At 36.1% G+C, this 27,802-nt stretch overlaps 1 pseudogene; it reads left to right on the top strand.

Annotated features, from left to right (window-relative positions):
* Window positions 1-15,361: 15,361 nt before the first annotated feature.
* LOC115964940 lies at window positions 15,362-19,588 on the top strand (annotated as a pseudogene).
* Window positions 19,589-27,802: the final 8,214 nt, after the last annotated feature.

Genomic DNA, 27,802 nt, shown 5'->3' with positions numbered 1-27,802 from the left:
TGTAAAGACGGTCACCCTAGTAAAGCATGGGGCTGGCAAAGGCACTATGAAGGCCTCGTCCACTAGTTAGGAGAAGCCACCCGTCCACCTTCGTGAAACCTCTAAATATGCCTTGGAGCAGCTTTCATCCATCATAACGTCAGAGGACTATGAGGACTTAGGCAATCACTCCACGAAAGCAATGGGGGAGACGAGACTCTTTGTAATTGCTCAGGTAATCTTGCCCGCCAGCTCTCCGTCCGTCCATTCCACTTGGCTTTCCATCTAACCACTTTTTTTTGTGTGTTTTAGGCCATGATTATGATGAAAGGGCTGATGGAACGATGTCTTAACCGTGAGATGGCCTTGGAGCGTGTGCAGGCAAAGGCAGAGATGACGGAGGATGAGCTGGGTCAACTAAAAAATGGAAATCCACAATGGAGAAGAAATTTGATCTTTCAGAGAAGGTGAGGAAGGAGCTTGAGTAGAAGATGGAGGAGGCAAAGAAGGTCATGGAGGACAAAGATAAGGAGGTCCAAGACCTGAAGGATAAACTTCGTCAGGCTAAGGAGGTGGCGATACGTGAGTACCGTGACTCCGATGCCTTGCTGTCCGAGCTAGGAGACTTTTATCTGGAGGGTTTTGATGATGCTCTCCGTTAAATTAAGAAGGCCTACCCTGACCTAGATGTGTTCAACATTAAAGTTGAAGACTAAGCTCAAACGTTCATCATGCCCGTCACCTCGGAGGATACAGAGAATCTTTTTGCTGAAGATGTAAATCCAGGCGACAGGGGGTCTGTCCAGGCGTAAAGTATCCAAGGTCAATCCTAACCCATTGTGGATGATAGCCGTCAGCTTGAGCAGGAGAAGGATGCTGATGTCCAAGAGTAGGTTTTTTTTTTTTTTTTTTTTTTTTTTTTGTAAGTTGGGAGAACAATCTGTCACTAAATTTGTATATTGAACAATTGCCCTTATGTTATTTTATCCGTCAATGGTATTTATTTTGCTTAATGGCTTACTCCGTAGTTTTTCTGCTCGTCTTGTTTGGTCTTTTGTGTGACCAGTTGTGACTTTTGTTATCTGAATGTGATTTAGTGAGACTTCCATCCTCCTTGGGTGGATCGTCACGGTCTTGATAAGGTTTCCGTCCTTCAAATGATCTGTTCACCTTATGGACTAAGATTTTCATCTGTATTGGATGACTATTCCATTTTATAGACTAAAATGGTCGTACCGTCTATTTAATGGATATACGAACCGTCCACTTTATGGACTGTTTCTAATCCTGTTTGGAAGATCCGTCCACATTATGTATGCTGTTTCTCATCGTCCTTGGATGATCCATCCACTTTATGGACTTGATAAGAATTGTCATCATCTTTGGATGATCCGTCCACTTTTATGGGCTTTAGTTTATACCCGTCCACTTTTTGGACTTGGGATTTTCATCCTCTTTGAGATGATCTGTCCAGTTTGTGGACTTTAGTTTATACCCATTCACTTTTTGGACTTAGAATTTTCATCATCTTTGGATGATCTGTCCACTTTTGTGGACTTTGGTTTATACTCGTCCACTTTTTGGACTTGGAGTTTTCACCCTTTTTGGATGATCCATCCACTTTTGTGGACTTTGGTTTATACTTGTCCATTTTTTGGACTTGGAGTTTTCATCCTCTTTGGATGATTCTTCCACTTTTGTATACTTTGGTTTATACCCGTCCACCTTTGGACTTGGAGTTTTCATGCTCTTTGGATGATCGGTCCACTTTTGTGGACTTTGGTTTATACCAGTCCACTTTTTTGGACTCGGAATTTTCATCCTTCTGGGATGATCCGTCTAGTTTGTAAGAATTCAGGAAGAAAAACATAGTTGTGTCTGAATATTCTTCTTAAAAAAAAACCATGCGTTTGTAGAAAAGTACCTGCCCCCTTGGGCTTAAAAAGGTACATAAAGTATTGCAGCAAAAATTGCCTAAGTAAAACTAATAATTGTAGTAAAACTAAATAAACTGGGAAATTAGGATGCGTCATTACTTTTCATATTATCTCTACTGGTAGTATTTCCGTAGGTGCTCCATGTTCCATGGATGCTGCAGTTTTCGCCTGTCCAGCGTCTCGAGGTGGTAGCTACCCTTCCTCTGCCATGATGCGATCTTGTAGGGTCCTTCCAAGTTGGGGCCGAGCTTTACTTGTGAAGGATCTTTAGTAGCGCCCATTACTTTTCATAGTACAAGATCTCCAACTTGAAAATCTTTATGCCTGACGTTGGAGTTATAGTGTTTCACCATGAGATTCTGATACCGCACCAAACTTTGTTTTGTTGTTGCCTAGATCTTGTCCACTAGGTTGAGCTGAAGGTGCATGACCTCTTCGTTTTGATCCTCGTTGTAGTTCTCCACCCGATAGCTTGAGAGCCCTCCTTCTGCTGGGATGACAGCTTCACTTTCCTATGCTAGTCGAAACGGTGTTTCTCCAGTGGGTGTTCTTGCTGTGGTTTGGTATGCCCACAGAATGCTTGGTAGCTCGTTCGGCTAGATACCCTTTGCCTCCTCGAGCTGGGTTTTGATGATCTTGAGCAAAGATCGGTTTGTGACTTCAACTTGCCCTTTGGCCTATAGGTGTATGGGCGACGAGTAGTGATTCTTGATGCCTAGCTCCGAACAGAAGTTCCTAAATGCATTGTTGTCGAATTGCTTTCCATTGTTGGAGACAAGTACTCTGGGTATCCCGTACCTGCAGATGATATTCCTTCGAGCAAAATTTCGAATGCTCTTCTCTGTGATAGTGGCTAGAGCTTCTGCTTCAACCAACTTAGTGAAGTAGTCGATTCCAACTACCAGAAACTTTAGCTGCCTAACTACCGTCAGGAAGGGGCCCCTGATATCTAGTCTCCATTGAGCAAATGGCCAAGGGGCCGCCATGGGGGTCAACTCTTCAGACGGTTGCTTGATGAAATTACTGAACCTTTGCACTTGTCGTAAGCCTTTACATAAGCTTGTGCATCCTTCAGCATTGTAGGCCAAGAGTATCTTGCTCGGATCAACTTATGCACCAATGATTGTGCTCCTGAATGGTTTCTGCAGATACCTTCATGGACTTCTTTCATTATGTAACATGCTTCCTCATGGCTTAAACACCTCAGGTACGGCCAAGAGAACCCTCTTTTGTACAAGACATCTTTTATCAGCATAAAACGTGACGCTTGGACCTTCAACCTCCTCGCGGCATCTTTCCGGTCTGATAACACGCCAGTTCTCAGGTAGGATATCAAAAGCGTAGTCCAATTGCTATCAGAATCTACTTCTTGCACATTCTGTTTGTCATCAATAAGTGAGGAGACTTGAACAAATGACAATACTTGTTCGGGGACAAGCATAAACTCTGCTGACGCAGCTTTCGTTAGACGGTCGGCACATTCGTTTTCCTCCCTTGGGATTTGAACGAATCTAACTTTGAGGCTATCGATTCGATTCTTCACCTCTTCTAGATACCTCTTCATCCTCTCATTCTTGCACTCATAGCCCCCATTAATCTGACTTGTTACCACCTAGGAGTCACAATGTACGACCACGTTTTCAGCACCTGCTGCCTTTGCGAGGTCTAGCCGTGCAACCAATGCTTCATATTCGGTCTCGTTGTTGGTCGTTGGGAAGTCCAGCTGGATCATGCACTCGATCTTATCCCGCTCCAGGGTTTGGATTACCACACCGGCCTCTCCTGCTCGTCTATTGGAAGATCTGTCCGTGTGGATGCTCCATTGTGTGGAGATTTCCTCCCCCTTGTCCTATGATTAAGAAAATTCGTTGACGAAGTCAGCCATAGTTTGCCCTTTTATCGCAATTCGCGGGCGATACCGTATATCAAATTCACTTAGCTTTACTGCCAATAAAGCCATCCGTCCAGTAACCTCAGGGCTACTCATTGCTCTTCTCAGGGGTTGATTCATTAAGACTATGATGGTATGTTCCTAGAAGTACGGCTTGAGCTTCCCTGCCGTAGTTACTAGCACAAAGGCCAATTTCTCCATTTCAAGGAACCTCTCTTCTGCTCCTCGGAATGCCCGGCTTATAAAGTAGACGGGTCTTTGAGGTCCATCTTCCTCTCTTACTAAGGCCGCGTTGACTACTGCTTGCGAAATTGCTAAGTAGAGGTAAAGTTCTTCCTCTGGTTTGGTCGGACTAAGCAATGGCGGAGATGAAAGGTATTTCTTTAAATCTTCAAAGGCCTTTTGGCACTCGTCCATCCACTCGAATGATTTTCTTAGAGTGCAGAAGAAAGGTAGACATTTGTCCGTCGTTTTCGAGAAGAACATGTTCAGGGTTGCGATTTTGCCATTCAAGCTTTGCATCTCCTTGACCATCCTCGGTGGTTCTAACTCCATTATGGCCCGTATCTTTTCCGGGGTAACCTCTATACCTCTTTGGGATATCATGAAGCCCAAGAATTTCCCCGCCGTCACTCCGAACGTGCATTTGTTTGGATTTAGTTTAATGTTATATGATCGGAGTGTGTCAAAGGTCTCCCGGAGGTCGTCTAGGTTATCATCTTCACGCAGGCTCTTCACTAACATGTCTTCAACATAAACTTGTACGTTCCTCCCAATCTAGTGCGCAAACATTTTGTTCATTAATCTTTGGTATGTTGCTCCAGCATTTTTGAGTCCGAATGGCATCACCTTGTAGCAGAACAATCCCTGGCTGGTAACAAAAGAGGTCTTCTCTTGATCGGGTTCTTCCATTTTGATTTGGTTATAGCTTGAGAAAGCATCTATAAAGCTCAAAAGCTAGTGTCTTGCAGTTGAGTCTACCAAAGTATCTATCTGTGGGAGTGGATAGCTGTCCTTAGGGCAAGCCTTATTGAGGTCCATGAAATCTATGCACATCCTCCATTTTCCATTGGCCTTTTTAACCATGACCACGTTTGCTAACCAGTCAGGATAGTACACTTCTCGGATGAAATTTGCCTCAAGCAACTTTTGAACTTCCTTGACTATGGCTTTGTCCCGCTCCTGAGTGAATACTCGTTTCTTTTGTTGGATTGGGGAAAATAAGGGCGATACATTTAACCTGTGAACTATGATTGAGGGTTCAATTCCCGACATGTCCTCGTGAATCCAAGCAAACACGTCTTGATTGTCTCTTAAGAAAGTCATGAGCACTTGGCGTATTGGCCAACTTGCCAGTGTACCTACTCTAGTCGTCCGTTCTGGCCTTGAGTCGTCAAAAATCACTTCTTCTAGTTTTTCAACTGGCTCTGCTACTGCCTGTTGTTCTCCTATGCACATTGTTTGCTAATGATCGTCCATTTCTAACATGACAATATAGCATTCTCGCGTTGCCACCTGATTTCCGCGCAGTTTATTCTATAATCTGTAGGGAATTTGATCATTAAATGGTAGGTTAAAGTTACAGCCTTCCATGAGTTGAGGGTGGGTCGTCCGAGAATGGCATTGTAAGCAGATGAGCAGTCGACCACGAGGAATGTTATGTCCTTAGTGATCTGCTGGGGGTAATCACCTACTGTTTCCTTCATCTTGATGGCACCAATGGGGAATACTCTCGTTCCTCTGAAACCAACAAAAAGGCATTTATCGGGACCAATTGTTCTCTATCAATCCTCATCTGCTGGAAAGCCGGGTAATATAGGATGTCTACCGAGTTGCCATTGTCGACCAAAACTCGGTGCATGTTGTAGTCTCCTACCTGTAGGCTGACAACAAGCCATCGTCATGCGGATGGTGCAGCCTTCGAGCATCATCTTCAGAGAATTCGATAACGGGGTTGTCGATCCGTGCCATTTTTGGTACGGCTCCCATCACCTGAACATTCTGGACTATCCTAAGGTAAGTTTTGAGAGCCTTTCTGGACGACCCAGTAGCCGCCGTTCCCCCCACAATCATCCTTATAGCCCCTAGGGGGGTCTAGGTCGTTCATTTTCCCGTCAAGGGTGCTGCTCTTGAGAGGCTGGATCTACTCTTTCCTTACTGACGAACTTCTGCAATTTCCCTTGTTTGATAAAGGCCTCAATCTACTGCTTTAAGTAGTAGCGATCGGTTGTGTCGTGACTGTGCTCACGATGGAAGTGATAATATTTGTCTCTAGATTGCTTGTTGGGGTCTCCCTTCAGCTTTCCAGGGAATGTCAAAGCCCCCTCATCCTTGATTTGCATTAGGACTTGATCTATTGGGGTGATCAATGGAGTGAAGCGTGTGAACCTTCCTCCTAGGGGCTTAGAGCACCTCTCATCCCTTCGGTCTCTTGTCCTCGCCTTCTTCCGTCCTTGGTCCTTCTGTGTGTCTTCCTGTCTCTCCCTCTTCCTAGGCTTTTCCTCCCTAGCTAGCAACGCATCTTCAACATTCATGTACTTGGTGGCCCTGTAGAGTACTTCCGACATGGTCTTTGGGTCGTTCTTGTACAAGGAGAACAAAAACTTACCCTTCCGCAATCCATTCGTGAAGGCTGCTACAAGTATTTTGTCGTCGGCTTCATCAATCGAGAGTGCTTCCTTATTCAAGCGAGTTATGTAGAATCTTAGTGTCTCGTCCTCTCACTGCTTGATGCTCATCGAGCATGCCGTGGACTTCTTATACCTATGTCCCCCAATAAAGTGCATAGTAAACTATGCGCTTAGCTCTTTGAATGGAGTTGGGCGTCAGTCGGCTGAACCACACCTTTGCTGAGCCCTTTAGCATTGTAGGGAAGGTCCTACACACTATTTCGTCTGCTACTCCTTAAAGATGCATCAAGGTCTTGAAGCTCTCCAAGTGATCCAAAGGGTCCTTGACTCCGACATAACTGTCTATCTGCGGCATGCGAAACTTATGCGGTAAGGGGAAGGAATTGACAGAGGCGGTGAACGATGAGTCTGTTCGGTTAATGAGATCGTCAAGATCACTAGACACTCGTCCCTTGAGGGTGTTCATCATGACCTCCATTTGTTCCTTTATTGCCTGCATCTCCTCGATGATGTGAGGCGGGGCCATATCGGCGACGAATGGCTGGCTCACATCTTGTCTATTCGGGGTGTTGCTTCCCTCCGGTCCCTCCTGGTTCTTGTGATTACCACTGGCACCTTCTTGATCTTCCTTTTGGTTTCTCATCGCTGCGTTCTTTTGTCACAGTTGTTCCTCTAGGGCTTGATTTTGTCTGGTAAGGCGCTTTACTGCCTCTGTAAGGGTTAGGACTTGTCTCTCCAAGGTAGTAGGTTGTGGTTCATCTTCCTAAACGTTGTTGGTGGTTGCCATCGAGAGTGTAAGTACCATGCAGCTCTTTGTTCGGGTAGCGTTTGTATGGCTTACAAATTGCAGTCTTCCCCATAAACGGCGCCAACTGATGATGTCGTAAATATCACTAGTGAGTCACACGATCTTCGCACGCTCGCAACAACACATGCACAACAAACAGAGAAGACGTAACAGAAAGCACCGGTGTGGTGCAGGCAAAAATACCCTCTGAAGGTCAAGTTAGAACTGTTCTCACAACTCTACAGAGCTAGAGAAGGATAAATTATGCGTACCTTGATTTGTGAGGGTATTGGGGCTTTTATAGTAGTAGAAGGTTGACATCTCTTCCTTGGTGTAGAAGTCTTTTCCTCGTAGGAATCCTCTTGAATAGTCCCAAACGTGATGGACAAGACATTTCCTTATAGAGAAGATTTTCATTAATGTGTGCATCTTCCGGAATCCTCTTTGTGCTAGGATTCCATTTACCTTGGGATTCTATGGCGGTTAAGTGTGTGTCGCAAGTATTTCCTATCTAGGGTTTTTGGCTGCCCCGTGGGTGCTTGACCCATTCCTGTTGCATCTGTTTATGTATGATCTGTCCATAACAGACCTTTGCACAAGTTGGGCTCGCCCTTTATCGACCCACGGACATGGATCCGTCAGGCCCATTTCATGGAGATCCGTCATCCTAAATTTTTACCCTCTTCAATTATTTATTATTCCCCTATTGTACAACAGCTCTCTCATTCTCAGTTTCATATCTGTAGTCCTCTCTTTCTCCTCTCTACCTCGTTTTGCTGTCATCGTTCTCCTATTACGAGACCTAGATCGGCTCTTAATCGCTCCTTACTCAACGTTGATCATGTGTGTTTAGAGTTTTAGATTCCTCTCCTTCCTCGGTGGCATTGCCTTTTTCGCCGCCGCATTGCTCCTCATCTCAACGCTGATTGTGTGTATTTAGAGTTCCGGATTCCTCTCCTTCCTCGGCGACGCTGCATCTTCCGAAGCCGCTTCTACTTAGGTCTCCTCAAGTGCCTGATTTGGACATTAGAACTCATATGCGTGAGAGTAGGGAGGTTAGTTATTTCACATTCATTATTGTGAAATTGAAAATTTGTTAATGAGAAGGTTCGTTTTTCATTTGGTTGGGAAATTTTGGGCAAATGATAGGGTTTTGATTTGAATTGTGCAATTTGTAAACCTAAATTTTCTAAACTTGTATGTAGATTGGATTTGTATTGTGCAATTTGTAGACATAATTTTTATAGACTTAGTTTGAGGTTGTGTAATTTTTCTATTCTCAATGAATGCAGTTTTGGCTACTTATCTCTAATTTGAATGATTATGTTGGCAGTGATGGTTTTGATTGATTTTTTGAATTTTTTGTTAATCTATACTACTATTTAATGGGTTGCACCTGTTTGGATCGATTTTTTTTTTTTTTTTTGTTCCAAAATACCCCAACAGCCTATGTTTAAGTAGGGGCAAAACTTGGTAAAAATGTTTCTTTAACTTCCATGTAAAACACTATCTACAAAATAGAAACATACTCCCAGTACACTCACGTTAGTTTTCAAACTCAAATTGCTTCTTCTTCAGTTCTCCAATTCTCTCAATTCTATGTTATTCTTCTTTTCACCATTATCATCATTGTTAAGAAACTCCTCCCACTCACCTCTTTGCTTTAGATTTCACTACAAACAACAATAACAACAGCAGATAGATTTGAGGTAAGCTCTTTCTGACTTTAATTTCTCTCTCTAACTTCAATTTCTCTCTCTATTTGGCCATGTTTTGCTTATTGTTTTCCTTAATCTCATCTCATGAGGGATCTTTTTTTTTTTTTTTTTTTTGTGTTCCTTAATCTCATTCACTCACCTCTTTGCTTCAGATTTCACTACAAACAACAACAACAACAACAATAGATAGATTTTAGATAAGCTCTTTCTGACTTCAATTTCTCTCTATATTTGGCCACGTTTTGCTTATTGTTTTCCTTAATCTCATCTCACGAGGGATCTAAATAGTAGTGCTGTACGTTTGTGTTTTTCCTCTTGAGAAGAACACGTAATAGTTGATTTTACATTTTTTTTTTCTTTACTCTTATATCTTTTCTTTTTGTAGTCTTTTACTTTTTTTGAGGGATTTCTTTCTTTATTTTTTTTTTTTTTGGATGGAAAAGTTATGTGAATGTTTTGTCAAGCACAATAAAGTTAGTGGATGTATGATGAATTGATGAAAAATTAATTGGTGATTTTAGTACAGTTTTTCTCCGGAAATGTTATGAAAACTTAAAGAATTATGAGGTTATTTTTCCCTTTGCAGCAAGTAATATATTGTGTCTTAATACAAGTTGCAGCAAGTCATATATATTGTGTTCCTTTTCTGTGCCTTTCATTGCACATTTGATGATTTTGTAAGCAATTGTTATATACGCAAATTTGCTAAAGCAAGGATGATACTGGAGAACTTATCTTTAAAGATAAAATTTTAAAATTGTGGTGAAAATTGCTTCTAAATAATAGACTAACTTTTAGGGGTAAAATCCAAAACCCTTAAATATATCTTATATTTGATAGTTTAAAATGTTACTTCATTTTAAATTTTAAAATTTTAAAAACTGGTAAAATTTAATTTGATCCAAAACAACTTACCAAAAGACAAAAAGACTCCAAACAAATCGTGCCTTTTGAATTTGCATCAAGTGTTACGTGTCCTCAATTAACAAATTTGCATCAATTTTTTTTTTTTTTTTTTTTTTTTAAGGGTGGTTAGTCCTTTAACATTGGTTTCCTATTTTTTTGTAACTTCAAGCAAAAAAAAAAAAAAAAACCTTATGTTTTAGGTATTTTAATAATATGTCACCACTGTTTTACGTTTAAATTTTTTTAAAAAAATTGTTTTAAGTATTTTTATTCCTGAAATTTTGCCTATTATTTAGACACTAAAGCAAGAATGATACTGGAGAACTTATCTTTAAAGATAAAATTTTAAAATTATGCTGAAAATTGCTTCTAAATAAATAATAGACTAACTTTTAGGGGTAACAACTTACACCCTTAAATATATCTTATATTTGATAGTTTAAAATGTTACTTCATTTAAAATTTTAAAATTTTTTAAATTGGTAAAATTTTAATCTGATCCAAAATGACTTGCCAAAAGACAAAAAGACTCCAAACAAACCATGCCTTTTGAATTTGCATCAAGTATTGCGTGTTCTCAATTAATAAATTTGCATCAACTTTTTTTTTTTTTTTTTAGGGTGGTGAGTCCTTCAACGTTGGTTTCATATTTTTTTACAACTTCAAGCAAAAAAAAAAAAAAAAAAAAAAAACCCAATATTATAGGTATTTTAATAATATGCCAGCACTGTTTTACATTTAAATCTTCTAAAAAAAATGTTTTAAGTATTTTTATTCCTAAAATTTTGCCTATTATTTAGATATTACTTAGACGTAATTTTTTACATAGTTTTATACTTATAGATTTAAAGAAAAGAGGAAAAAATAAAAACCACGTTTTATAGATTTTCAATCAATTAATAACATGAAGCCTTTTTAATACAATAAATAAATAAATAAATATCCTTCAATAGTTAGGGGAGGGAAATTTCAACCAATTCAGCTATAATTTAAAAAAAGACTAACTTTTAGGGGTAACAACTTACACCCTTAAATATATCTTATATTTGATAGTTTAAAATGTTACTTCATTTCAAATTTTAAAATTTTATAAACTGGTAAAATTTAATTTGATCCAAAATAACTTACCAAAAGACAAAAAGACTCAAAACAAATCGTGCCTTTTGAATTTGCGTCAAGTATTACGTGTCCTCAATTAATATATTTGCATCAAAAATTTTTTTTTTTTTTTAAGGGTGGTTAGTCCTTTAATGTTGGTTTCCTATTTTTTTGCAACTTCAAGCAAAAAAAAAAAAAAAAAAAAAAAAAAAAAAAAAAATCCTTATGTTTTAGGTATTTTAATAATATGCCACCACTGTTTTACGTTTAAATTTTTTTTTTTAAAATTGTTTTAAGTATTTTTATTCCTAAAAGTTTGCCTATTATTTAGACACTAAAGCAAGAATGATGCTGGAGAACTTATCTTTAAAGATAAGATTTTAAAATTATGCTGAAAATTGCTTCTAAATAAATAATAGACTAAATTTTAGGGGTAACAACTTACACCCTTAAATATATCTTATATTTGATAGTTTAAAATGTTACTTCATTTAAAATTTTAAAATTGGTAAAATTTAATCTGATCCAAAATAACTTACCAAAAGACAAAAAGACTCCAAACAAACCATGCCTTTTGAATTTGCATCAAGTGTTATGTGTTCTCAGTTAATAAATTTGCATCAACTTTTTTTTCTTTTCTTTTTTTTTTTTTTTTTTTTTTTTTTCTGAGGGTGGTGAGTCCTTCAACGTTGGTATCCTATTTTTTTACAACTTCAAGCAAAAAAAAAAAAAAAAAAAAAAAATCCTAATATTATAGGTATTTTAATAATATGCCAGCACTGTTTTACATTTAAATCTTTTTTAAAAAAAAATTGTTTTAAGTATTTTTATTCCTAAAATTTTGCCTATTATTTAGATATTACTTAGAAGTAATTTTTTTCCATAATTTTATACTTATATTCAAACTCTCTTATATATTTAAAGAAAAGAGGAAAAAATAAAAACCATATTTTATAGATTTTCAATCAATTAATAACATGAAGCCTTTTTAATACAATGAATAAATAAATAAATATCCTTCAATAGTTAGGGGAGGGAAATTTCAACGAATTCAGCTATTATTTAAATAAAAAAACATTATATTATGGCTAAAATATATTGTTTACATATTTTTAGTGTCAGACCATTGCAACTCGAAAACATGGGTGCAATATTGTTTTGACTACAAAATTTTAATGTAGCACATGCTTCCACTAAATATTGCACTAAATATGTATATATGTGCAACTAACACAATTATTTTTTTGTTTATTTTAATGCAGAAATGAGTTCGGAAAATACACCTATGACTCATACCAATGACGAAGAAGGTCGTTGAGAACTACGGAGATATTATGATTGATGTAGTAGACAAAAGAAGACAATGAAAGCAGACAAATTCGATTGGCAAGACGTTGTGCCAATTATGCAAGACGAAGACAACAAACTTTGGGTGGTGATATTACTTTAGTGGGAAGTCCAACAAATTTAAATGAAGACATTGTGCATTCTAATTCAACATCATCATGTGTATCACTAATACCACCTAACCGCGAGGCTACACCAAGTTGTTGTCTTACGCATATCCGTAACTTGGCGCAAAATATGTCAGTTGAGCAAAATGCTATGCAAGAAACTTGTTAGGTTTTAAAGTCTTAGGATTTTATGTATTTAGAACTCTAATTTGTATTATTGGCAAACAATGATCAAAACAATGTGTTTAGAAGTGTTTTAGTCTAACTTAAAGTTGTGCATTTATGTAAAGTTGGAATTGAGTTAAAGCAGGAAAGCATTGTGCCTTTCGGCCTGGCTCGATCGATTGAAAGACAGGCTCGATCGATCGAAGCTCGGGCAGAATGATTTTCTGTAGATTTGTCCAACTCAGCCCTAAATGTTTTAAAACGTTTTTAGGGTTTCTTATTTGTCTTAAGTATAAAAGGCAAACCCTAACCACATTTTAGTGTTGCTCATAATTGCAGTTTGTGTAAATCTCTTGTGAGATCTAAAGAAGCTTTCCTTTACAAAAACTTAGGGTTTTTAAGGAGAAGATTCATCTACACCTTGATGATCAATTCAGTTGCTGTCATTGAAGTTTAAAGAAAACACAAGCGGGTGTGCTTGTATCTGGTGGTGAATCCAAGAAAGAAGGAGTCCGTGGATTCAGAGCTTGCACGTGGTCGGTTAGTAAGTTCTACTAGTTGGTAGCAATAAGAAGTCAAGTGTGGGAGCTTGTAAGTCTTATTGTATGAACTTCAATTCTTTCAAGATAGTGAATTCAAGTTTACCTTGAAGATAGCTAGGTCAAATTCTCTCCAGGTTTTTATCGGTTTGGTTTCCTGGGTGATCATATCTTGTGTTATTTATTTTCCGCTGCTTTGCATGATTTGATCTTTGTTATTGTAATAACCTAGACTTGTTTAATTTGACTAAGTAACAACTTGCCTAATTACCTAGGTTAAATCAATTGTTTAAGGGGTCTAAAAACTATCAAAACTAATGATGAGATCATAATTTTGTACCTTTTAAAAAATATTCATTGGTTGGACTATGATTATTTTGGGGAAAAATATAAATTAAGGCATGTTCATTTTATGTCAATATCAAGAACAATGCTAACTTAATGTTTATAATAACTTTAGGTTTACCTCCAATATATCAAACTATAATGCCAAATGATTTTGAGGCTGGTCCAAGGCATATAAATTCTGATGTTAACGATCGTAAGTTTTATGTCAAATATTTATAAACTTTGCACCATTATAATTTTTTTTTTTTTAAAAATTAGCATTTTCTATAATTGCATTGCAGATGAACAAAGAGCTGACGAAGTTGAAAATATAAATGAACAAAATCATGGGGATGGCTACAGAGAACAAGATTTGTTACTCAATGTCACCATTTTTATTTCAATTTACATGTTTATTATTATCAATTTTATTATTTGTTTGCATGCTGCATATTCAAAACATTATGAATATTTTGCTTATTTCACAACATAATATTTGATACAATTTTTAATATTTTCTTTTACAACTGTTATTACACCCTTTATCTCTAATGTTTTCGTCAAAATTAAAATTAGGTGTTGACAACACATTTGATGGTATTACACATGTAACCAATTGTATGCAAGGCAGATACAATTGTGCCAAAGATTTAAAAGAAGGTAGAGAGACCATTAGGTACCAACTACCACAACCAAAGACATGTCGCTCTTGTAATGCTCGTTTGTTCCATCGAGAGACATCCTCGATTTGTTGCAAGGATGGAAAAATATCCTTAATCAACATACCAATTTGTCCTGAATTTATGGAGCTCATTTGTGAGGAAACACCACGAGGCAAACATTTCAGGCAATATATACAATTTTACAACAACATGTTTGCATTTACCTCGATGGGTATGCACGTGGATGAAAGCATGGCCTCGAATAGTCGAGGAATATATACATTCCGTGCCCAAGGTGCCATCTATCATAGAATTAGTAGTCTTTTACCACATACACCTCTAAGTGTGCGGCATATACAATTGTATATCTGCAAAACCGATCTTGAAATACAATGCAGAATGTCTCAATCTTTACAAGCTCACGAAGATATTGTTCGACTTATTCAAAGGATCTTACACATGCATAACCCATTTGTGGAGAGATTTCGTCAACTATCTCGAACTCCAAATTTACATCAATGTAAACTTCTCATTAAAGAACAACTTCTAAATCAACCTCAATATTGCCTTCCCAGCGCTTCCCAAGTGGTAGCTATTATTGTAGGAGGTGAAGTAGTTGGAAGTTTAAGTGGCAGAGAAATTTTGATTCATACGTTTGGTGGAAATTTGATCAATGTTCAAGATACAGAGGATATTATGATCCATTGCAGTACCCAATACTTTTTCCATTTGAAACATATGGATGGGATATCAACACACGCGATGCTAATAGAAATAAAGTGTCATGTCACGATTATTATGCATACGTTCATCAGGTAATAGTTTTATTATTTTCAATCTATTACTTCAAAATGCTGCTTACACTATGAAATAACTGAACCAAAATCTATTTTTACTATTGTCGAAGATTCGGGCTGATGATCTATCAATGATCTGGTATGGAGGATGCCTTTCACAACAGTATGTTGTTGATAATTATGTAAAAATTGAAGCACACAAGCTTAGGTGGTTTGAGCACAATCAAGATTCTATTAGGGTAGATCTGTACCAAGGCCTACAAGATGCTTTCCACGAAGGAGAGTGTGATACTGGAAATGTAAACTTCACACTTGAAATTTACATTACTTCATTAATGGCGAATTTGCATCAATATTTATTAACGGCCCAACTTTGTCATCTTATATTTAGGAAACGTTGGACATAGAACCATTTTACCATCATCATTTGTGGGAAGCCCACACGATATGATCCAATGATTTCAAGATGTAATGTCATTGGTTCAAAAGTTTGGAAAGCCAGATTTATTCATCACAATGATGTGTAATCCAAGATGGGAAGAAATCCAAAATGAGCTTTTACCTTCACAAACCGCACAAGATCGTCTAGACTTGCTTGCAAGAGTTTTCAAATCAAAATTTGCAGAATTGAAAGATGATATCGTGGTAAAGGATGTTCTTAAAAGAGTTATTGTATTTGTGCAGGTCTTTGAGTTCCAAAAAAGGGGTTTACCACATGCACATATGCTTATAATTCTTGATGAAAATGATAAATTGCATAATCCAGAGGATTACGATCAGGTTGTTAAAGCAGAAATGCCATGTAAAGAAGAACAACCTCAGTTACATAAAGCTGTATTGAAGCATATGATACATGGTCCTTGCAGAATACAAAATCCAAGATCACCGTGTATGAAAAATGGGCAATGTAAAAAAGGATACCCAAAGCTTTTCTCGCCAAAAACCTACCAAGGCAATGACTCATATCCTGTTTACAAACGATATGATACTAATAATCCTATGCCATTGAATGATCACCGCAGGATTATGGTAGATAACACTTGGGTTGTTCCATATAATCCTTGGTTATTGCTGAAATATAATTGCCATATTAATGTTGAAATATGTTGCAGTATCAAGAGTGTAAAATATTTATATAAATATGTGTATAAAGGCCCAGATCGTGTCTCTATGGAAGTTAGACCAGGCCCAAATTATGATAAGGTCCAACAGTACATTGATGTAAGATGGATATGTGCTCCAGAGGCATGTTAGAAGATATTTTTTTTTCCTATGTATTGAATATACCCTACTGTTTTCCATTTGCAAATTCATCTTGCAGATAGACAACAAGTACGCTTTAGACCACATGAACCTATTGCTAATGTTTTGGAGCGAAGTAAGAAACAATGCTCACTGAATTTTTTTATATGAATATGATTGATCATGATTCACGAAATTATCTATATAGAGAATTTCCTGAGCATTATTGTTGGGATTATAAAAACAAAACATAGACACGAAGAAGATCTTATAAGAAAAGTAGTGGGCAGGGTATATACTGTTTCACCATTTGATGGAGAGAAGTTCAATCTACGTGTTCTTCTTAATCATGTCAAGGGCCAACAAGATTTGACGATTTATTGACTGTCAATGGGATAACCTATCCAACTTTTAAGCAAGCAGCTGAACAAAGGGGTTTGCTTGAGAATGATAATAGCATACGAAAGTGTTTGCTTGGTAAGAGACATTCAAATTCCGTCAGCTTTAAGAAGATTTTTTTGCAAAAATATTGGTATTTTGTCTACCAACTGGAGTAAGAGAATTGTGGAATGAGTTCTATCCACATATTTTAGAGGATTACCCATCAACATCTGTTACAACAGAGACACGTCGTACAAATAAACTTCTCAATGCTTTAGAGGCGTTGCTCTTGCAACATGGAAAGCACATCACAGAGTATGATTTGTTGATTTCAACTGGAGAATGTGATAATGATTCAACTGTACCAAGACTTATACAAGATGAGCTAATTGTTCATAATGTAGATGAAGAACTCACTTTAATTGAGAAGTTGAATAATGACCAGAGAGTTGCATATGAGACAATCATGACAGTTATTGATCGTAAGGAAAGCATGATATTCTTTGTCGATGGGCCTGGAGGAACTGGGAAAACATTTTTGTATCGCACAATATTGGCAAACTTGAGAAAAGTCGGTCACATTGTAATTGCCACAACTACATTTGGTATAGCAGCAACATTACTCCCTGGTGAAAGAACAACGCATTCTAGGTTTAAGATTCCTTTAACTCCTGATGCTTCATCTACTTGCTCAATATGTAAACAATCAGACTTAGCTGAACTTATTAGACGTGCCACCATAATTATTTGGGATGAAGCCCCAATGGTAAATTGACGTGCACTTGAATCTTTAGATAGAACATTTAAAAATATTATGGAACAAAATTTACCTTTTGGTGGGAAGGTGCTAATTTTGGGGGGAGATTTTCGTCAAGTACTTCCAGTTGTTCCAAAAGGTACAAAGGCAGAAATGATTGATGCATGCATCATCAAGTCCCCATTATGGAAAGACATCAAAGTGTTACATTTGAAGCAGAATATGAGGTATGTCAACGATGAAGAGTTTGCTGATATCTACAACGCATCAATGATGGGAATGAACCATTTATAATGGATGATTTAATTAAACTACCCCCTTCAATGGCAATGCAATGGGAGGGTCATCATTCTATATACAACTTGATTGATCAAGTTTTTCCAAGTTTGCAAGAACATGCCAATGATGCAAGATATATGGTTGATAGGGCTTTGTTAACACCTATAAACGATGATGTTGAACAGTTTAATGCAAAGATAATTTCTCAGTTCCCAGGAGATGAATTTATGTTACATTCTTTTGATGAGGTTGAAGGAGATACGCAACATCTATATCAACAAGAATTCCTAAATTCTATATCTCTAGGGGGTTTACCACCACATATATTAAGGCTAAAAAAGGGTGCTCCAATTATGTTGTTGTGCAATATAGATCCAAAAGCCGGATTATGTAATGGTACAAGATTGATATGTCGTGGATGTTTTAACAACGTAATTGATGCTGAAATTTTGACTGGACAATATGTGGGTACAAGCGTTTTCTTGCCAAGAATCCCTTTGAAAACAATAGAAAATGTACACCTGCCATTTGTAATGACCAGATGATAATTTCCTGTACGTTTGAGCTTTACAATTACAATAAACAAAGCGCAAGGTCAGAAAATTCCAACTGTTGGAATTTATCTTCCTGATTATGTTTTTAGTCGTGGCCAATTATATGTGGCGTTATCAAGGGGAGTTTCCCAATCCACCACAAAACTATTGGTGCAAAAAGGAACAATACCTGAGGAGGAAGGTGTTCACATAACAAATATTGTGTATAAAGATGTTTTGTTCCCTTCATCATAGGTATTAATTAACAGTTGGAAAGAACTATCTTACATATAGATTTATTTTAACAATTTACAAATTTTAATGGTTATGCAGTCTACGTTTTAATATTTTATTTCTTTATATTTTTTATGTATACAATTAATTGGTAACAGGAAGGATGCCCAATTCAAATGTGAGGATTGAGTCCACTATGCTAAATAATGGAGTGCATGCTGTTCCTACTGCTCATTGGGAGAATTGGAAGGATGATCAATCAATATTAAACATGGAGGCCATTGGTAACAAGGTATATTTCTTTTTAATGATATCTTTAATCAGCATCCCTTTCTATTATTTTACCAAAATTAATATTAAAATAATGTCATGCTACATATGGGTTTGGTTTGAAAATTGGAAATTTATTCACCTGGTTGGGGATTCACTATTCGAGCTGACAAGAAAGAGCTTTGGAAAGAAGTGAAATGAATTTTAGAGTCACAAGAATTGGAAAGGTATGTTACGCTATTTTTTAAAATAGGAAAATAACCAATTGATAGTCTTAATATGCAAACAATTTTTTTTTCTTCATTTTGAAGTTCCAAGAATAAAGACAAACAACAAATCAATGTTAAGAGCAATCAGGTTTCCAACATCCATAAGAATAAAGAAAAAGGAAAAATGAAGGATGAAGTGATCTCTAACACTCATGCCAACAGAGACAAATAGAGAATTAAAATCAAGGACAATGTGGTTTCCAACATCCATGAGAAAAAAAAGAAACAAACAAAAAAAACTAAGGACGATGCAATTTTCAACATCCAAAACAGTAAAGACAAATAAAAAATGAGAGTGAAGGACGATGCAATAATAAAGCAGGTACAAATCATTACAACATCTACTTTTTTAAATAAATAAAAAAAATACTTAATTACATAGTTTGGATATAATTTTTTTTTTTAAAAAAAATTTAGTAATTAAATGATAGTTCTTCAAGTCCCAAGCTGAAGTAGACCATTTCACATACATGGAGCTATGCAATATCATCACAAGGTCAATTTGAATATTTCATTTTACATTTTTATGCTGATGTTTATTGTACTTATCATTATTTTGTACGTTTTAAAGTCTCTATTAATAACACAGACACACATTTGTATCATAGGTTCATGACAAATGTTGGTGGAAAGCAATTAGAATGTGGAACAAATAACATTGCTCCACCAACTTCTCCACCATAGTCAGCATAATATTAATAAGTTCACATATTCCATGTTTTAGATGAAGTGAATTATTTTACAGTTTTACCTGATGTAAATATTTCACTTTTCTACATTGATCCATCAACTTTTCATAATAGCTTTTGTAAAGGTCAGTACATGTATTTTGTAAGTAGTTTTATTGTTACAATTTCATTATGCATTTTTCATTATATGCACTATTTATAAGATTTATTCAATGGATCTTTTTTTCCTCCCCCCTATAGGTTAATACTAAATTATAGCATCATCTTTCAATTAATAAAACGTTGATAACTATATAAACAAAATTGGCAAAAAATGATAATAATTACGGAATACTAGCCTTTGAGCATGCGCTCACGTGCGTGCTCAGAGGCTCTTCTATTTTTTGGATAAGAGTTAATTCAGAACATTTATTATAATTTGAGATTACTTTATTTTCTTTACAAAAAAAATCTAGGGGTGTGATGAAAAAATTATTTCACCTACTAGATTTTGTGATATCTTTAATTTTTTCATCACACCCTTAGATTTTTTTTTTTTGTGATTGGAAAATAAAGTAATTCCAAATTATAATAGATATTCTGAATTAACTCTTACCCCAAAAATAAAAGAGCCTCGCATGCTCAGAGGCTAGTCTGTATTAATGCATGTGTCAGTTTTTTTTTTTATCTTATTTATTTTTGGTGGAATGTGTTAGAAACTTACATTACGGGGTAATTGGGTTGTTATTGGGTTCTACCTGTACTTTTTTTTTTTTTTGGGTTGAGAAACTGGTTCTACCTGTACATGGATCTATAAGCTCAAACTTGTGAGAGCGCTCAAATGACGTGGTTTGGGAGGTTGGTGGTTCAAGTCCACCTGGATCCTTTATTTTAAAGTTGGATATTTGGAAAAAATTTAGATGCACTTTCTAAGTGTATAAATTCTCCAATTAAATTTAAACATCCAAATTTTCTTTAGAAAATATCATACTTTTTATGTTGTATTAATCAATGGAGATGGGTGTAAATTTAACTAGGAACTTAATTTACTGCATTTGAGGATTAGTACTTAATTTTCACTCTAGATATATTTGTGGTGGACACTTAAAATATCTTCAACTGGAAAAGCCATGAGTAATTACTGTTGAGCAAGGGTTTATTTCAGCTCTTGAGAAGAAAAAAATAGGATTTAAATATTTAGGAGTTGTGCTCAATATTTAGGTAATATTTAGGAGTTCATTTTCCAATTAATTAGTTTAAACAGTGCGTGATACAATATGCTTGACATGAATATTTTCTAGGCACATCTCATGGTGTTAGATTGGTGGGTTGGTGCACGATCTTTTGCCCTTAATTAGCTCACAACTAGAAAACATAAATATTTTGCTTGGTTAATAATTTAGTTTTCAGTTGTATATCCAACTGTATCACATACGATGATTCAATTTTCGTTGTATTTCAATCACACTGTAATTGGTTTTAGTGTAAGCTAAGAATTTGGGAATTTTTTTTTCAAAATGTATTGTCCACCTATTATTGTTTTTTGGCAGTGTCACTGGTTTTGTCTACACGTGTGATTAGGATTCTATCCCACCTTGGAAAAGCTGGCCATAAGGAGCCGATGACAAGGCCCAAAAGTACTGAAAATAAATACAAGGTAAACTTAGTTCCTTTGTACTCCATACTAATAATCCTTTTTCGTCTTTTTTATCTGACATCAAGTGTTTGGTATATGTCTTTGTCATCATGTATATTTGGCACCTAATAATAGTAAAATTAATATCTATATTAGGGAAGAAGATTTACATTATGTTAAATTTTTAAGGGGAGGGTTGAGATTCTCAAAACCAAGGACAAACGCTGCCACATAAGCATCAAACTAATCAAAGCCAACAGTATCAAAGTCTCAGACACACCTGATTCCCTTTCCATCCGAAGACCAAACATGAAAACTAAAAAGAGTGGCATTGTGTTTGGGAAAGTAAAAAAAGTCATTGTGTAGTGTAGATTGTTGGTTAACTACAGAAGGATGGGATTAATTTATGTGTAGTAGTTAAGCGCATGGAAAGAGTTTAGACAGCATTATAGAATCCCAAACATATTTTGGATTTCAAAGGGGTTTGTTAAGTTGGGTTGGAACCACTTGCGTTCTACTAAGAGTGCATACTCGGAATTTTTGGCACATTGAAATGTCTTGTCTACTAAGAGTGCATGCTAGAGTTTTCATTGCTTTTTTAATTTTTTAGCCATTTAGTATTTTAGTTGATTGTAGTTTGATTGTGAGTTCATGCTGGTAACATCATTAGTTTTTGGGGTAAATTCAATGTTTACATGTGTCATGTAGGCGAGGAGAAGTGTTGGGATTTTCTAATGGAAGTGAATAGAGGCAATCTAGTCCACATTGAGAAAAAGTGAATAGAGTTGTTATTTTATTGATATATGAAGGAATCGCATTCATATATAAAACTCCATTTCTTTGGTAATACTTAATATAGTTGTTATTGCTTTATTTACCTCTTTTCTAACAAGGTAGACCTTAATTTCTTCATCTTTTGTTGATTTGAATTTTGGTTAATGTTTTGATGAAATATTTGCTTGCTTCTTGCCTACAGAATCTTACAGATAAGATGGAGATCTACTGTAATGAGAAGATCAAGGCCTTATTTGATGGTAAAAGGATAAAGTTGGATTCTTGAAAATTGGAAAACTGCAAACTTAGTTAAGACTGGTAACTTCAATCTCAGATGTTTGGCTTAGGATCAATGGCCCCACCTTATAGCAATCAAATCTCTTTTGACATTTCTCCTTTGTCATTTTCGATGTTATTGTGTTACTTTAACTTTTGTTTGAGTGAACCCTCTGGGCTGGATTTGCAACTTAAAAAAGTTTTAGCCGTTCATGTTGTAAAAGCATTTAGAAAAATATATTAGAACATGTTGTAAAAATCATTTGGGAAATTATATTGATGGTATTAATGCAATTGTGTATGTGTTTGTATTTTGCATCAAGTTAATAAATTTTGATCAATGTGAAAGAAATTAAAAATGGACTTGATGAAAAGACCATCCAACACTAAATAATTAATTAATCACATAACCTATAATACTCATCACATTTATTTTGAACTCACCTATCGCGGGTAATTATTGAATATTCTCGAAATACCATAAATGCGTACTTCTCTTTCTCATATAATTGTGGGTCCTACTAATTAAATTCATGGTAGAACCCACAATTCATGTGAGAGGGAGGAGTATTCAATAATTTTCCACCTATAGCAAACCAAATTTTACTTCAAGGAAATGTGTGAGGTTCGGCCTTTCCACTTGTCAGGGTCTCTCTCTCTCTCTCTCTCTCTCTCAAATATGCCATTGACCATGAAATTTCAAAGTCGTCGAACAATGAGAGTGTATTGCTTAAGCAATGGATCATCCATCTATTTATATGCCTCCTTCTTGTAATAACAATTCACAAATGAGAGAGAGAGAGAGAGAGAGAGAGAGAGAGAGAGAGAGAGAGAGAGAGAGAGAGAGAGAGAGAGAGAGAGAAAATGAGCTTAATCTCACATGAGACTGTAGTGTTTCCGATAAATCCTTAATTGTGTGGGTGAGGCTAGGCAAGGCCAATAGACTACATGCAAAAGAAATACTATATGGTGTGCTATTCCTTGTTGCCCATGGGGGAAAAGGTAAATCCTTGAGGGTGTGGGTGAGGCTGCTGCCCATGGGGTTGATAGATCATATGCCAAAAGAGGTACATATCATGCCATTGTGTTTGAGTTCTGACCTCTTTGTGTGGTGTGCCTTGGTAACATTTTCGTCTTTGTGGCACCTTGTCATGTGGCCTTGGGTGAGGTTTTTGTTTTTGAAATAGTATGGGATATTTTTATGTCTCACAATGAGTAATATGTAGTTTCACAGTTATTTTGGGAAGCATGATGCTACATTACTTCTATCATTCTTGTCATGTTGTTAATGAAATTCATTTTGCAGAAATTAAATGGAAATTCCCAAATTATAGCATGTTTTGTAAAATGCTCATTATCATGAAACATGCATTTCCCCCACCCCCATTAATTATACTACTTACTGGGCTTTAGCTCATCCTACCTTCTTACAATTTTATAGATTAATTAGCTATACCTCGGTTATGGGGCTTATTGTATTATCGATGATTGGAGTATTATGATGAGTTGGCGAGATTTGCGTTATAAATGGGTGATAATTCAATATTGCTAATCGTGGAGGTAATACTTAGTTCTCTTGGAGTTGGTAAGCCTTGGGCTTAGTAGATTTAGATTTGTTGTCAAGGTTTCATATCCTAGGGAGAATCGTAACCTTGTGTTAATTCATTTGGAGTTTTGAAATAGTTTATATATTCATAATTGGAGACACATGATTCATAGTTGTATGATTTGTAATTATGTTATAAAGCTCTTACTTATACTATGGAGAGTTTAGAATGTTTAGTTATTTTTATCATAAGGGAAAAAAAATCCATTACGGTTTCTCTTGATGGTTCTTTTTCTCATGCTTTGGACCTATTTGGATTCGAGGCATGACAATTGGTCTCATTTCTTTCAAGATCAAGTAATTAATTTTGATAGCTGATATATTTTTTTAGTAAAAAAAAAAAAAAAGCATGCCTAAGCATACTTTGTACTTCTTAAGAGCATCCCCATCTGAAAATTGCATACCATCCTATTTTACCATCCCAAAAAGTTACTTTATTAATTATACCATACCATTTTACAATACACCCAACTTCCCAAAACTCTATTTTTTCCCATTTTATTTAAATATTCTTTTTTATTCCTTTTTTTACTATTTCTCTTTTTCTCTTCCTTTTCCTCTCTCTCTCCCTCAAACTCTAGCATAGGCCACAACAGATTAAAAAAAATTAAATTAAAAAAAAAAAAAAAAACATAGCCACCATGCCACCACCAACACACAGTCCCCCTACACATCTCAGCACCACCCACCAGACCATCAAACCAAAACCCAAACCACATAAAAAAAGGTCAAAGTATTAGTTCAAACCAAGCCAAAACCCCATATATCCCAGCAAACCCATTTTAAAAAAAAAATCACCATCGGAGCCACCATTGGAGCTACTAACGAAGCCACACTCACAACACACATAATAGCACGATCTCCAATCTCTGCCGATCCAAACCCATGCCACCACGATCTCTGATCTCCGATCTCCGCCGATCCACGCTGATCCCAAATCCAAAATCCAATACCTAACTTAGGTAACGCCCAAATCAACCCAAAAACCCACCGAGAAACCCACCAATCTCCACCGATCCAAACCCACCAATCTCCACCAATCCAAACCCACGCCACCACCTGATCCATGATACTTTGATCCACCTATCCAAATCCATCACCTTACCCACAACTCCAAACCCACCACCTGACCCATGACCCACATAACTTACTGATCCAAACACAACCCACCACGATCTCCGATCTCTGTTGATCCACGCCAATCCAAAATCCAAAATCCACGCCAATCGCTATGTTGTGACCATGAACCCAACCCAACTCCGGTGCAAGCTTTGAACAAGAGAGATGTGAGATGAGAGAAAGAGTGAAGACTAAGGAGGGAGGAGCTCTGTGAGAGAGAGAGAGTAAATGAGAAACACTAAAACAGAACTGAGAAGAATCGCACTGAAGAATAAAGTAATATTTTTTTTGTTTTATAATTGAGCTACAGTGTGATTCTACATTTAGAATCGCACTGTAACATAATTACAATTTTTTTTTTGCAATAGTTAGCTTTTACAAGTCCAGCTGCTGGCTGTTTTTGTGCCTTATGCTAAATTTTCCCTACATTTCCCATTTACAATACCCAATGGGAATGCTCTAAAAAAGCCCAAAAAAGCGTGCCTAAAAAATGCCTCATTAAATGAGCTTTATTTTTTTACCAAGCAAAGGCTCAGATCTTGGGGCTTTTGAGCTTTAAGCACGCCTAAGTGCTCTTTTAGCAACACTAGCTGTAAGTATCCAATTGACTAATTAAAGACGAAGAGATGAAAAAAGTTCAAGAGTGCTGTTGTGAAGATCTCGGTCCAGCGAGAATTGAAGTGTCAAGTGAGATAACTAGAGAAAGTATTAAAATGGACTTGGTGAGAAGCTTGCATGACACTCTCTAGACACTTTGGTGGAGAAATTATTCACCGTGGGAGGAGACCTCCCTCCTCTCATAACAAATTTGGGCACCATGCTGCGGTTCCCATTCATAAAGTAGGTAGTAATTGCATATACGGAACATACTTGGCACAGTTTTGGTAAGAGCATTATCATCTGGTGTGCCAAATTGAGCGAGTTGCAAACTTCAATTTAATAATTTCCGCCTTTCAACTGTTTGGCATTGTAGAGTTAATTTCTAGGGAAATAAACTCAAAGAGGATATATATTTTGTGGCTGGCAAGAATAATTGAAGCTTTTGTGATACATCGAACATCAGACCCTAGGCACAAAAATTCCAAAGGTGCTAGGGTTAATTGCATTGTGGTTTTTGAGACAGAGAAGGAGGTAAATAATTAGGTTGGGTTTTAAGGGGACAAAAGGGTGAATGGAGGAAAATTGTAGTTTTAGGATATGTCATGGATTCATGGACCTGGGGCCTAATTTAACATGCTAGCGAGCACTAGCATCAGTCTAGGAAACTAACATTTCAACAAATATTTAACTAAAACCCATTAACATGGTGGTGCATCAGATTAACAAAGAAATATGCAAACTTAACAAATGAATAGTAAGTCAATACCTTTATTGAGCTATTGTACATTAACAAAACTAAATAAATATTTTTTAAATTGTAAAACATTTTAACAAAATTCGTTTAAATTCTTTAAGTTTCAATTTTATTCAAATAAGGGCTCTTCATCAACTTCTGTTAATAATTTTTTTAATTCTAAAAAATAATTTTCAATCATTAATTAGATTTTTTTAATTTAAAAAAATTTAAAGAAAAAAATAAAAATTTGGACAATTAACCTCAACATTTAACAAAAGTTGATGAAGAGATCTTAATTGAATAAACTTAGAGGACTAAAATAAATGAAAGCAAAGTAAGATGATTGAAATGAATTCTAGTGAAATTTAGAGGGTGAATTTTGCATTTAAGCCAAATTCTTTTTTCTTTTTCCTTTTTTGTGAATTTTGGGATTACAAATTGAAATGAATAAAAAAAAAATATATGTGAAGGAATTATATTTAAGTGAAATAATAATATAGTATTGAGGCTAATGTATGTTTATGTAAAAAATAGATAGCTAAATTAGAAAAAAGAAGAAGAAGAAGAAGAAGAAGAAGTTTTTAAGTTAATTTAACTAAGAATGTGCAGAGCTTGGTGTGAATGCTCGATGGTCTTACCTTGCGTTGCCTATCCCCAATCTTGGCCCTAGTTGAGTTACTATTATTTTATTTCTCATAGCCTGAATTAGCACATCTTTGGAGCTGCATTTACAAAAAAACGCAGGTTCAAAGTGATGTTTGAGTTGCGTTTTACAGAAATGCAAGTCCACCACTGGAGCTATTGCTGCGTTTACTAAACACGGCTATAGACCAACCTTGAAGCCGTGTTTTGTGCTGTTGAGGTTGCGTTTAGCTGGGTAGGGCTGAAGTCGCGTTTTTAAAAACGCGGCTATAGACCCATTCAGGGATTTTTTTTTTTTTTTTTTTTTTTAAATATATCCCAAAGCTGCGTTTATTAAACGCAGCTTAAATGGCTGAACTGAGCTACGTTTTGTGAAACGCGGCTTACACGTGAATTGAAGCTGCGTTTATTAAACGTGACTTAAACTTTTACAGAGCTGCATTTTGTTGAATGTAGCTTAAACATATACAGAGTTGCATTTTATAAAACACAGCTCTGGGTTTGTTATAAATAAAAAATAATAAAAATAATAATAATAAATAAAAAACTCTCAATTCAACACAACAACGAAAAAAACCCTAAATTGAAAAAAGCTCTTAGCTCACTCTCAACTTAGCTCTCGATCCCTAATCTTGCCGCCGTGCTTTGTGCCACGCAGCTCGGCATTGCCGTGCTCTGACCGATTTCCTTTCCCCCCAAATCTTGAAGGGATCGTTGATAAGGCTGCTTTTCCTTCCTGTGAGTTTTTGGGTCTTTTATATAAATATTTAATTTTTTGTTATTGTTGTTGTTAATCTTATTTTAGTAGAAAAAGCTAAGGTTTTGTTGTTGTTGTTGTTGTTCTCAAAAACTATCACGCACTCTTTTCCTCTGTTCTTAGTAGTCAGTGC

This window comes from Quercus lobata, chromosome 10 (assembly GCF_001633185.2).
Source record: "Quercus lobata isolate SW786 chromosome 10, ValleyOak3.0 Primary Assembly, whole genome shotgun sequence".
Lineage (NCBI taxonomy): Eukaryota > Viridiplantae > Streptophyta > Magnoliopsida > Fagales > Fagaceae > Quercus > Quercus lobata.
The sequence above is the reverse complement of the archived record's forward strand: the minus strand, read 5'-3'. Positions and strand labels throughout refer to the sequence as shown.